Raw genomic sequence first — 9,783 nt, 5'->3', positions numbered from 1 at the left:
AGGAAGGAATTGGTATGTCATTGCCTGAAGTTCAAGTAGTTACGGATAAGATCTGTTTTGGCCTTAAAAGAAATCTTTAGGTGTAAGGGGGAGGCATTTAATCAGCGATTTCAAGCCTTTCCCTAATGTATGTTTACAAGCTGAATGTAGTCTTCTGCAATGGGTATTTCATTGTATGCTTTTTTAAAAAGCAAACTCTAATACTTAGTAATGTTTGTTTGGTTTTTTTACATTAAACCTAGGTGTACTTAAAATGCCAGTATCAAGCATTCCTGTGGGGTGTTTTCCTACAGAAAGCAAAAGCATTGCCAGTGTTTCTAAAGGGACTTCTGTTCACCAGGTGGTATTTGATTTAATGCAGTTCAGAGGTGCCAGCTCTTTGGAAGGACCACCAGCTCTTTTAGCTGGTGTATGATTTAGGGACCTAGGAAGCAATATTACCACTTTGTTCCAGATTTTCAGGAAGCATACTTGCTGTGAGGCATTAGGATGATAAAGCTGTTTCAGCATGTGTGTTAGCTTGCAGTGCTGGGCCAGATGCAACTGTATAGACAACCACTTCTATAAAGGCAAATTGGCTTTAGTAAAGGAATACCCTTTACCACTTTTCATGTACAAGTTAAAACATCTTTCCTTTAATGTCAGAAGAGAGTGGATCCTAAAAGAAAAAAAAAAAAGACTTTTAATACAAATAATAATACTCACAGTATGTTTTTCCACCTCCAGAAATGAGTATCTTTACTGTCCATCGAAAAGGCACATCTTAATTCCACAGTTTCACACTAGTACCAGTAACAGGATAAGCATTACTACTGCTTTTGCAAAGTATTTTAAACGCCTTTCTTCTCCTTCTATAATAATATAATTCACACCCTTCACAACTCTCATGAAGCTCAGGCCTTCTGCTTTCAACAGGCATTCAGGAGCAACTGTGGCATGAGTTACATAATCATCAAAGAATGATGGGTGGTTTGGGTTGAAAGGGACAGTAAAAATTAGTTCCAACTCCCCTGCCATGGGCCATCCACTGTATCAGATTACTCAGGGCACTATCCAACCCTTGAATAATTTCAGGGATGAGGCATCCACTACTTCTCTGGGCAACCTGTTCTTGTGCCTCACCACCCTCTGAGTAAAGAATTTCTTCCTAACATCTAATCTAAATCTCTCCTCTTTTAGTTTAAAAATCTTTTCCCTTGTCTTACCACTATCTGTCTGTGAAAAAAGTCACTCTCCCTCTTTTAAGTACTGAGAGGCAGCAATTGAGGGCTCCCTAAAGTGTTTTTTTCTCCAGGTTTTACAACCCCAGGTCTCAGCCTGTCTTCACAGGAGAGGTGCTCCAGCCCTCTGATCATCTTTGTGGCGCTCCTCTGGACTTGTTCCAACAGATTGTTGTCCTTCCTGTGCTGGGGACACCAGAGCTGGATGCAGCACTGTGGGTGGGGTCCCACAAGGACAGAGTAGAGGGGGAGAATCCCCTCCCTCACCCTGCTGGCCATGGTGCTTTATATGCAGCTGAGGATACAGCTGGCTGTATGGGCTGTAAGCGCACATTGTTACCTCATGTCCAGTTTTTTATCCCTTATTCCTGCTACACAGGGCTGCTCTCAATGGCTTCTTCTCCTTGTGTGTACTCATATCTGGGACTGCCCTGACCCAGGGGCAGCACCTCCACTTGAACTTATTGAACTTCATGAGATTCTCATGGACCTATTTCTCAGGCTTGTCCAGGTCCCTCTGGGTGACATCCCATCCTTCTGTTGTGTCAACTGCACTGCTCAGCCTTGTGTCGTCTGCAAACCTGCTGAGGGTGCACTCAATTCCAGGTAACAATGACTGCAGTCTGCACTCAGTTCTGTGTAGGGAGTTTATAACCGCTTTGCCCTACAGCAGTTGTCTGCTTCATCTAAAGTGTCACACACTGGCACTTCAGGCAAGTGTAGATTCAACAGGACAAATTTTTGTTTTGATACCTCCAAAGAAAAGGGATTCACATAACTTCAAGTGATGGGTGTTTTTCTCTGAATCAGTAGATACACTACTGATCAGAGAAAATTCTTACTGACAAGCTGTAAGTCTCAGGAGCTTTAAACATTCCAAAATGATAAGAGCTCCCAGTTTTCCTCATTTTCATCCCCTTATAAAGAAAGAGGACTGATGAAGTCATAGGTAGAAACTCAAAACTAAAGAGACTGAAGATGGATTTCTAATTGCTTGGAGTAGCAGTATGGTCACTCAGCAAAGCATCTCATTTTCACTCATACTCTTAACCTTCCTAATAAGAACTCCTGTTGTAGTGGTTTGGTACCAAAATACAAAAAAAAATAATCTAAGTTCCTAAAATAATAACAATAGTAAAATATTAAATGTATGAAAGTGTATTGAATTAAAAGCAGGTCTGTGCTCTTTATTTTCGTGTTTTAGCTAGATACACAGCTGCTTAGGAAGAACACCGGCAGTAGTGCCAGAACTATGTTCTGATGTTTACTGGAGTGCAAACTAATATTGCTAATTAAAAGTCTGATGATATTACTCAGAAAAGTCAGCCAGAATGAACAGGGGAAAAAAAAAAAGGAAGCACGCTGAGTACAGTGTGGAGGAAAGGAGGAGGTTTTCCTTTCACTAATTGGTCATTATAGAGGAAGAAGCCTTACTTGCTGGTAAGGATATCAGAGAAACAAAGCAGTCTGGCTTTAAGACAACATTTACGATTGCATGCTACCACACAACTTTCTGTTAAGCTATACCTGTAGGATATAGACAGAAGGAAAACTAGGCAGAACTTCCACTGTGCAGCACCCTGTATGGCACCAGTGTTGTGAGTATCCTGTATTTTGTGTTTTCCAATACTCAGCAGTTTGAATAGGATTCTGAATTACTCATTTTGATAACACAGCCTTATTTTACTCATTCAAGTAATCCTTGTGTACTAACAGCTATTCAAATGACAGATTATCCTATATTTTAATATATAAGATTCACCTTCAATATTCAGAGAGTGACAAAACCTCTACTCATCTGACGAGGCAATTTCTTCAGATAGATTAATGACTCTAAATCTGTATTCATTCACTGCCAGATGCTGTCTAAGCAAGTTCTGTTGGGAACGTCATAATTTCCTTTTCCTATGCACTTGACTAAGTGCAGAAGTCCATGTTGTTATCCTCTTCCCCGCCCTCAGAAAGTAAATGCCAGAGAGAGATGACATTACTTTTAAAATGTTTTCAAACTACTGCACTATCCTGCATTTGTTGTATAGTTTGAGACCTTGTAGTGAATCATGTTCTCATCACGCTAAATCCCTATTTCTTATTAATGATTCTTTTGCTTTTGATAGAATTCTAGGACTATTTTAACTGCTGGATCAGGAGACAACACATGAGAGAGGAAAAGTGCTGGGACAATTGGTTTGTGGAGATTTGATAGAGAAGCTGAAAGTAGGAGTGAAACCAGAAAATTAGTTCTTTAACCTTTTCTTGATTTTGCAATTGTAGAGATATACAGAATTTGGCACTCTGATTACATGTAGTAATTATCAGAATACAAAACCTTCCAGAACTAATTGTAGTGGGTTGACCTGGCTGGGTGCCAGATCCCTGCCAAAGCTGCTCTGTAATTCCCCTCCTCAGCTGGACATGGGTGAGGGAGTACAACAGAAGTCCCATGGATTGAGAATAAGGACAGGGAGAGGAGAGATCATTCACTGATTATTGTCACAGGCTTGGGGAAATACTTTAATCTATTGCCAGTCAAATCAGAGTAGGGTAATGAGAAATAGAGCCAAATCTTAAAACACCTCCCTTCCACCTGGGCTTAACTTTACGCCCACTTTTCTCTACCTCCTCTCCCCCAGTGATGCAGGGGGACAGGAAATGGGGGCTGTTGTTAGTTCATCACACATTCTCTCTGCCACTTGCTCCTCCCCAGGGGGAGCACTCCTCATACTTTCCCCCTGTTCCAGTGTGAGGTCCCTTGCACAGAAGACAGTCCTCCACAAGCTTTTACAACATGAGTCCTTTCCACAGGCTGCAGTTCTTCACAAACTGTTCCAGTGTGAATCCCTTCCATGGAGTGCAATCCTTCAGGAACATACTGCTCCAGTGCAGGCTTCCTATAGGGTCACAGCCTCCTTTGGGCACCCATCTGCTCTAGTGTGGGGTCCTGCATGGACTGCAGGTGGATATCTCCTCCACCATGAACCTCCGTAGGCTGCAGGGGGACAGCCTGCCTCATCATGGCTGCAGGGGAACGTCTGCTCTAGCACCTGGAGCATCTCCTGCCTCTCGTTCAGTTACCTTCATGTCTGCAAGGCTGTTTCTCACACATTCTCACTCCTTTCTGCTCTGGCTGCAATTGCTCTTGCATAGTAACTTTTTTCCTTTCTTAAATCAGAGAATCATAGAATATGCTGAGTTGAAAGGGACCCATCAGGATCATTGAGTCCAGCTGGCCCTGCACAAGATACCCCAGGAATCACACTGTGTGCCTAAAAATGTTACCCAAAGGCTTCTTGAACTCTGTCGGGCTTGGTGCTGTGACCTCTTCCCTGGGGAGCCTGTTCCAGTACTCAGCCAGCCTATGGGTGAACATCCTTTTCCTGATAGCCAACCTAAACCTCGCCTGACTCAGCTTCATGCCATTTCCTCAAGTCCTGTCTTGAGGGTGAAGAGATGGGCACCTGCTCCTCTGCTGTTTTCCCACCATTGCTGATGTGCTCAGCCCTGGCCAGTAGCAGGTCCATCTTGGAGCCATTTGGCACTGGTTCTGTTGAACTTGGGGGACACTTCTTGCAGCTTCTCAGAGAAGTCACCTCTGTAGCCCCCATTCCCCTACCAAAACCTTGCCACATAGACTCAAATGTACTAGCCAACAAGTTTATTTCTGGTCAGCAGTTCAATACTCCTCCCATATTGCCCACAGTTCAATTTTATTTACACCATCATGTTAAGAAGTGTAACTCATTATTCAATAAATATGCAAAACTCAGTATCAGCAGAACATTTCCAGCTTTGTTGTGGTCTCTTACAGACATTCCTAAGCTTAGGCAATTGAGTTAAATTATTTTCCATGACTCACATAAGTCAATGGAGAGCACTGATTAACTTCAGACTAGTCACTACATTTCAAGGTCATTTATGTGTTGACATACACTGAATGTTTTGAAATACCACTCCAGCTCCAGACATGATAGTAACCATATCCATTTAAGTCAAAAGACTTATACTTAAGGCATAATCCTATATAAAAAAAAAAGCAGGATTTTTTTTCTGCTAGGAAGCTTGTGAAGCTGTTTTTGTACTGTATTCTTATATATTAGGATAGAAGAAATTGTTCATTTTCTGCTTCCCATATTACAAAGTTCTTGTAGAATTCTTATTTTTTTTGATTTTTTTCTCTTTTAGCAGAGTCAGTCTCATTAGTGCATCAGAAATCTTCATATGCAGCAGTGACACTAGTCATTGTCAATACACATTTTGTATTGGTACATAGTAAATCCATATTGATAGTTAAAACACAGAATGAGCGCTTATTTCTGGAAAAGGCTTTACAGCTTTAAGATGGAGATTGACAGACAGTTTTGCCTTAGGAAACGTCTCACCCTCACATCTAGTGTTGCCAATATCACAAAATACCACAGCAAATACAGCCATGCTCATAAATCATTGTATCACAGCTTGTGAATGGACAAATGTTCTCATCCCAGTCAGTCAGTTCTTTTAGTGATCTAGCAAGTTATGTTTGACCTGCTGGTCAAACTAAAGGGCAAGAAGAAAATGCACAGACAGTGAAAGCAGGGGCGCAGCACAGGAAAGACTTGGAACAGGTCTAGAGGAGGGCCACAAAGATCATCAGAGGGTTGGAACACCTCTACTATAAGGAAGGGCTAAGAGAGCTGGGGTGATCCAGCATGGGGAAAAATAAGGCTTTGAGGAGATCTTACTGCAGGCTTTCAATACCTTATAGAGGGCCTATAGGAAAGACAGGGACAAGCTTTTTAGCCAGGCTTATTGTGATAGAACAAGGTGTAATGATTTTAAACAAAAAGAGAGTTGGTTTAGACTAGATTTATGGAAGAAGTTTTTTACAATGTGGGTAGTAGAACACTAGAACAGGTTGCTTAGAAAGTAGTGAGTGCCTCATCCTTTTAAACATTCCAGGTGAGATTGGATGGGGCTCTGAGCAACCTGATTTAATTGAAGATGTTCTTGCCCATGGTGAGGATGTTGGATGAGATAACCTTTTAAGGTGCCTTCCAACTCAAATCATTCTATGATTCCTAAGGCATGGTGAAATATATACTTCTCTGGGCTTGCAAAAACCTTGTAGCTTTCATATGTGCACCCTTTGTCATACAAACCCTCAATAGATGAAATGTGGCTGTTTGAGGACACACTTTGGCTCTTAAAAGTACTTTAGTAACCCTAAAATAATTTGTGTACTGTGGCTATGTATCTACTTGCTCTGTCTGTTATTAAAATTTGGAACTAGTATGAGAGTCTTAAAACAGAATTGAAAATTTATTGAGAAACAAATGACAATTGTTATATGGTTTCGTTTTAAAGTGAGACAATGTGAGAGATGAATCTTCAACTGATTAACTGATTTGGCACCAAAAATGATACCAAATGCCAGAGGTCTGCTTCACATTCCTTCTTTTTCTTGTACTGTATGTTCTTGTCAACTCTATACTTCCAAGTTGACTGAGATAAAAGGAGACAAGACTGTGAGCTTTTTTGATGGCTGAAGCATATGGCTGACAGAACTAATCACAAAATCTATGAAGACTAAGGAGTGTCTTACTCAGCTTTTAAGCCATCTGCCTGTAATTTTGGTGTTACAGCAAGAATTCCATCCAGGCCTATATTACTATCTTCTGACAGTGTAGCTGTTAAGTTGTTGAACACTGTGGATTCCATAAATAACCTTGTCCAGTCATATCTGAAATTGTTTTCTCAAACTAAGATTTTAACTATTTGTTATTTGTTTATTTTTTTAATGCTTGGATATCAGATTTGGGCTGCTTCTGTAGCTCAGGTGGTTGGGGGTTGTTCAGCACAAAGTCCTTTGTGATTTTTTGCTTGTCATCTCTCAGTCTGTTGATAATTGATTTTGGTTTTATTTTTAATTTTTCTTCTTTTTCTCATTTTGTTACTTCATTTGTCAGATGCCGCTTCCATTATGAATCCCATGGAATCTTTGTTGCAGATATGTGGGATAATCATTCTATGAAGAATACTTTTTCTGATATCCTGTCTAAAAGAATGGATTAAAGATATTTTGTACTGCCACATACCATAGAATAGTTCGTGAAGAAAAAAAAAATGGTCCTGAAGTTTCACCTTCATGCGACCTTTATTTTTATCTAAACCAGTTGACTAATCTGTCTGTTTTTGACAAAAGGAACTTAATAGTATGTGTATCTCTGCTCGGTTAAATTGAAGCTGTTGCCTTGTCCCTTTTGTAGCTGTAGCCAGGCATTCTAATGGATTAATGTTTTTCCTGTTTATTTAATGTACTGTTTAATATTTTCATTCTAGAGTTTATCCTACTAGTGACTAGCCTACTGTGTTCTAATCAGACATTGGTTGTCACTGATTTCTTTCATACCAAGATAGTGCTAGATGATGAAGAATTACAGTGACTATTGTATTTGGTATCTGTGGGTGCTAACAATAATGGTTTTTTGCAAAAGTTTTAAAACGTGGAAATTAAAGGAGGACTCCTTTGGCTTCTTTTCTCCCCAGGCACAATTTTAAGTAATTGTAATAATTTATGAATGACTGAATTTCTTGAAGGTGTGTGTACCTATCAATGGAAGTTACGTAAAGCAATCAGAGTTTGACATCCGTTATTGGCATAAGAATTGATGTGAAGATTTTACTTTTAATTCAGAGACTACTGTGTCAAAATTACTTGATTTGACTTGCCAAGTAACTGTAGTAATACTTGTGACAGCTCACAACTAAGTTGTGTGGTGGAGAAAAGTTTGTCCATGCATACAGTCTTTAGGTTTTTATTTAAAATAATAAACTCTTGCTTCCCTCCTTCTCCCAGAAAAGATGCTGGCCGATGTAGTGCTGCGCAAGTGAAATGAATTTTATTTTTTACATTGTTTATAAGTTGATACTTAAATCATATAGTGTAGATAAAGTTGTAGAATTGTCTCAAATATGTATTCATTGGGTGGCTTCCTGGTTTAAGAAGTTACTGAATTCTAAAGGACATGTTTGTTTCTGTATCAATACATTTGTAGTTCTGGAGCATTCTAACTAATGCTTCTTTAAAAGAACTGAAATATGAGCATAGAAGACAAGACTAAAAGGTGTATGAAGGCAGTCTGGTTTTGGCACTCAAAATCAGTTGATTTAAATGATTTTTAATTTCTGATCAGCCAAACAATTCCTTCTCTTCTGTAAAGTTCTGTTTCTCTTCTAACTGGTATAAAGTGTCTAATGTCCATCAGTCATGTCAGTCAGACATCCAGTGTTGTGAGAGTCTTGGTGTTCTGGTGCAGTAGCTTTAGTTTGAAAGTACTTTATATTTGAAAGTTGTATCTCTTATTTTGCTTCTCCTTATTTCTTTTGGGATAATAATAGTTTTGAAGGGCTGGAATAGATCCATGTGTAGACTAATTCCTGGCACAAAGGAATTCCTTATTTCACCCAAATCAGCTCTTCATAGAAAAAAATCAACAAGTGGTAAAAATGCTGATTAAAATTAGCTTCCAGTGCTATTAGGATTGCTGTAAACTGTAAATTTAAATTTGTTTATACTGTAAACTAACCCTTTCTATATAGAACATTCAGATCTCACTTTCAACATATCTCAGATGTAATACAAAGTTACTCATGCCCTTGGTTAAGAACCAAACATGAATCTGCTCCACTATAAATGAAAAAGCTAGGCTGTTCTTTTTCCATTCCTCTACTTGGCCCAGTAACTTAGAGAAAGCTCAGTGAACAGAATTCAAACTGTTGCCTGAACTCCAGTTCTTACTCAATTCAGGTCAATTCTGATTGTGTTTATTTTATGGCTCATACTGTGTAACACTTAACCTTATAATGTTGTCTATAGATCTCTTTTTTCCTTCTCCCTCTAATTATCAATTTAGTAGATCAACAGAACAGCTCATTTCTGAAGGGATTTAAGTACCTTACTTTGTAGAAAAATTGAACATTATATTTCTGTGGGAATATGGGTAGAAGTTTTACTGCACAGTCCCTGCATCATTTCCATATCCTACTGTGGTGAAACCAGGTTTGTCACCAGTTCCTTACAATATCAGTGTTGCAGCAAGCCAGTCAGTGTAATCAGAATATCTGAATGTCTTTGGCTGACAAATGTCTTTAATAAAGTTTCGTATATCCTGTGACTTCAGGTCTACTCCTTGCTTACGCGTCTATTCAAAACTTTCTCTTGAAATGTAGAGCTTGTAATCCAGTATTTTAGTTTTGAGTGAATAAAGATAGTGTATCACAGAATCAACACAATAGGTTGAGTTGGAAGGGACCAACAAGGGTCACCCAGTCCAACTCCTGGCCCTGCCCAGGACACCACAGAATCCCCTGAGTGCTTGAGAGCACTGTCCAAACTCTCCTTGAACTTTGTCAGGCTTGGTGACCACTTCCTGGGGAGCCTATTCTAGTGCCCAGCCACCCTCTGGGTGAAGAACCTTTTTCTAATACCCAACCTAAATCTCCCCTGACACAACTTCAGGCCATTCCCTTGGGTCCTGTCACTGTCACCCGAGAGAAGAGATCAGTGCCTGCCCCTGCGCTTCTC

At 39.7% G+C, this 9,783-nt stretch overlaps 1 protein-coding gene across 1 annotated transcript in view; it reads left to right on the top strand.

The window, feature by feature from the left end:
• The window catches only part of TNPO1 (transportin 1), a 94,399-nt gene that overhangs the window by 47,259 nt on the left and 37,357 nt on the right, over positions 1-9,783 (top strand).

Source organism: Corvus brachyrhynchos, unplaced genomic scaffold (assembly GCF_000691975.1).
Source record: "Corvus brachyrhynchos isolate BGI_N302 unplaced genomic scaffold, ASM69197v1 scaffold467, whole genome shotgun sequence".
NCBI lineage: Eukaryota > Metazoa > Chordata > Aves > Passeriformes > Corvidae > Corvus > Corvus brachyrhynchos.
This window is presented reverse-complemented; position numbering and strand designations above follow the sequence as displayed.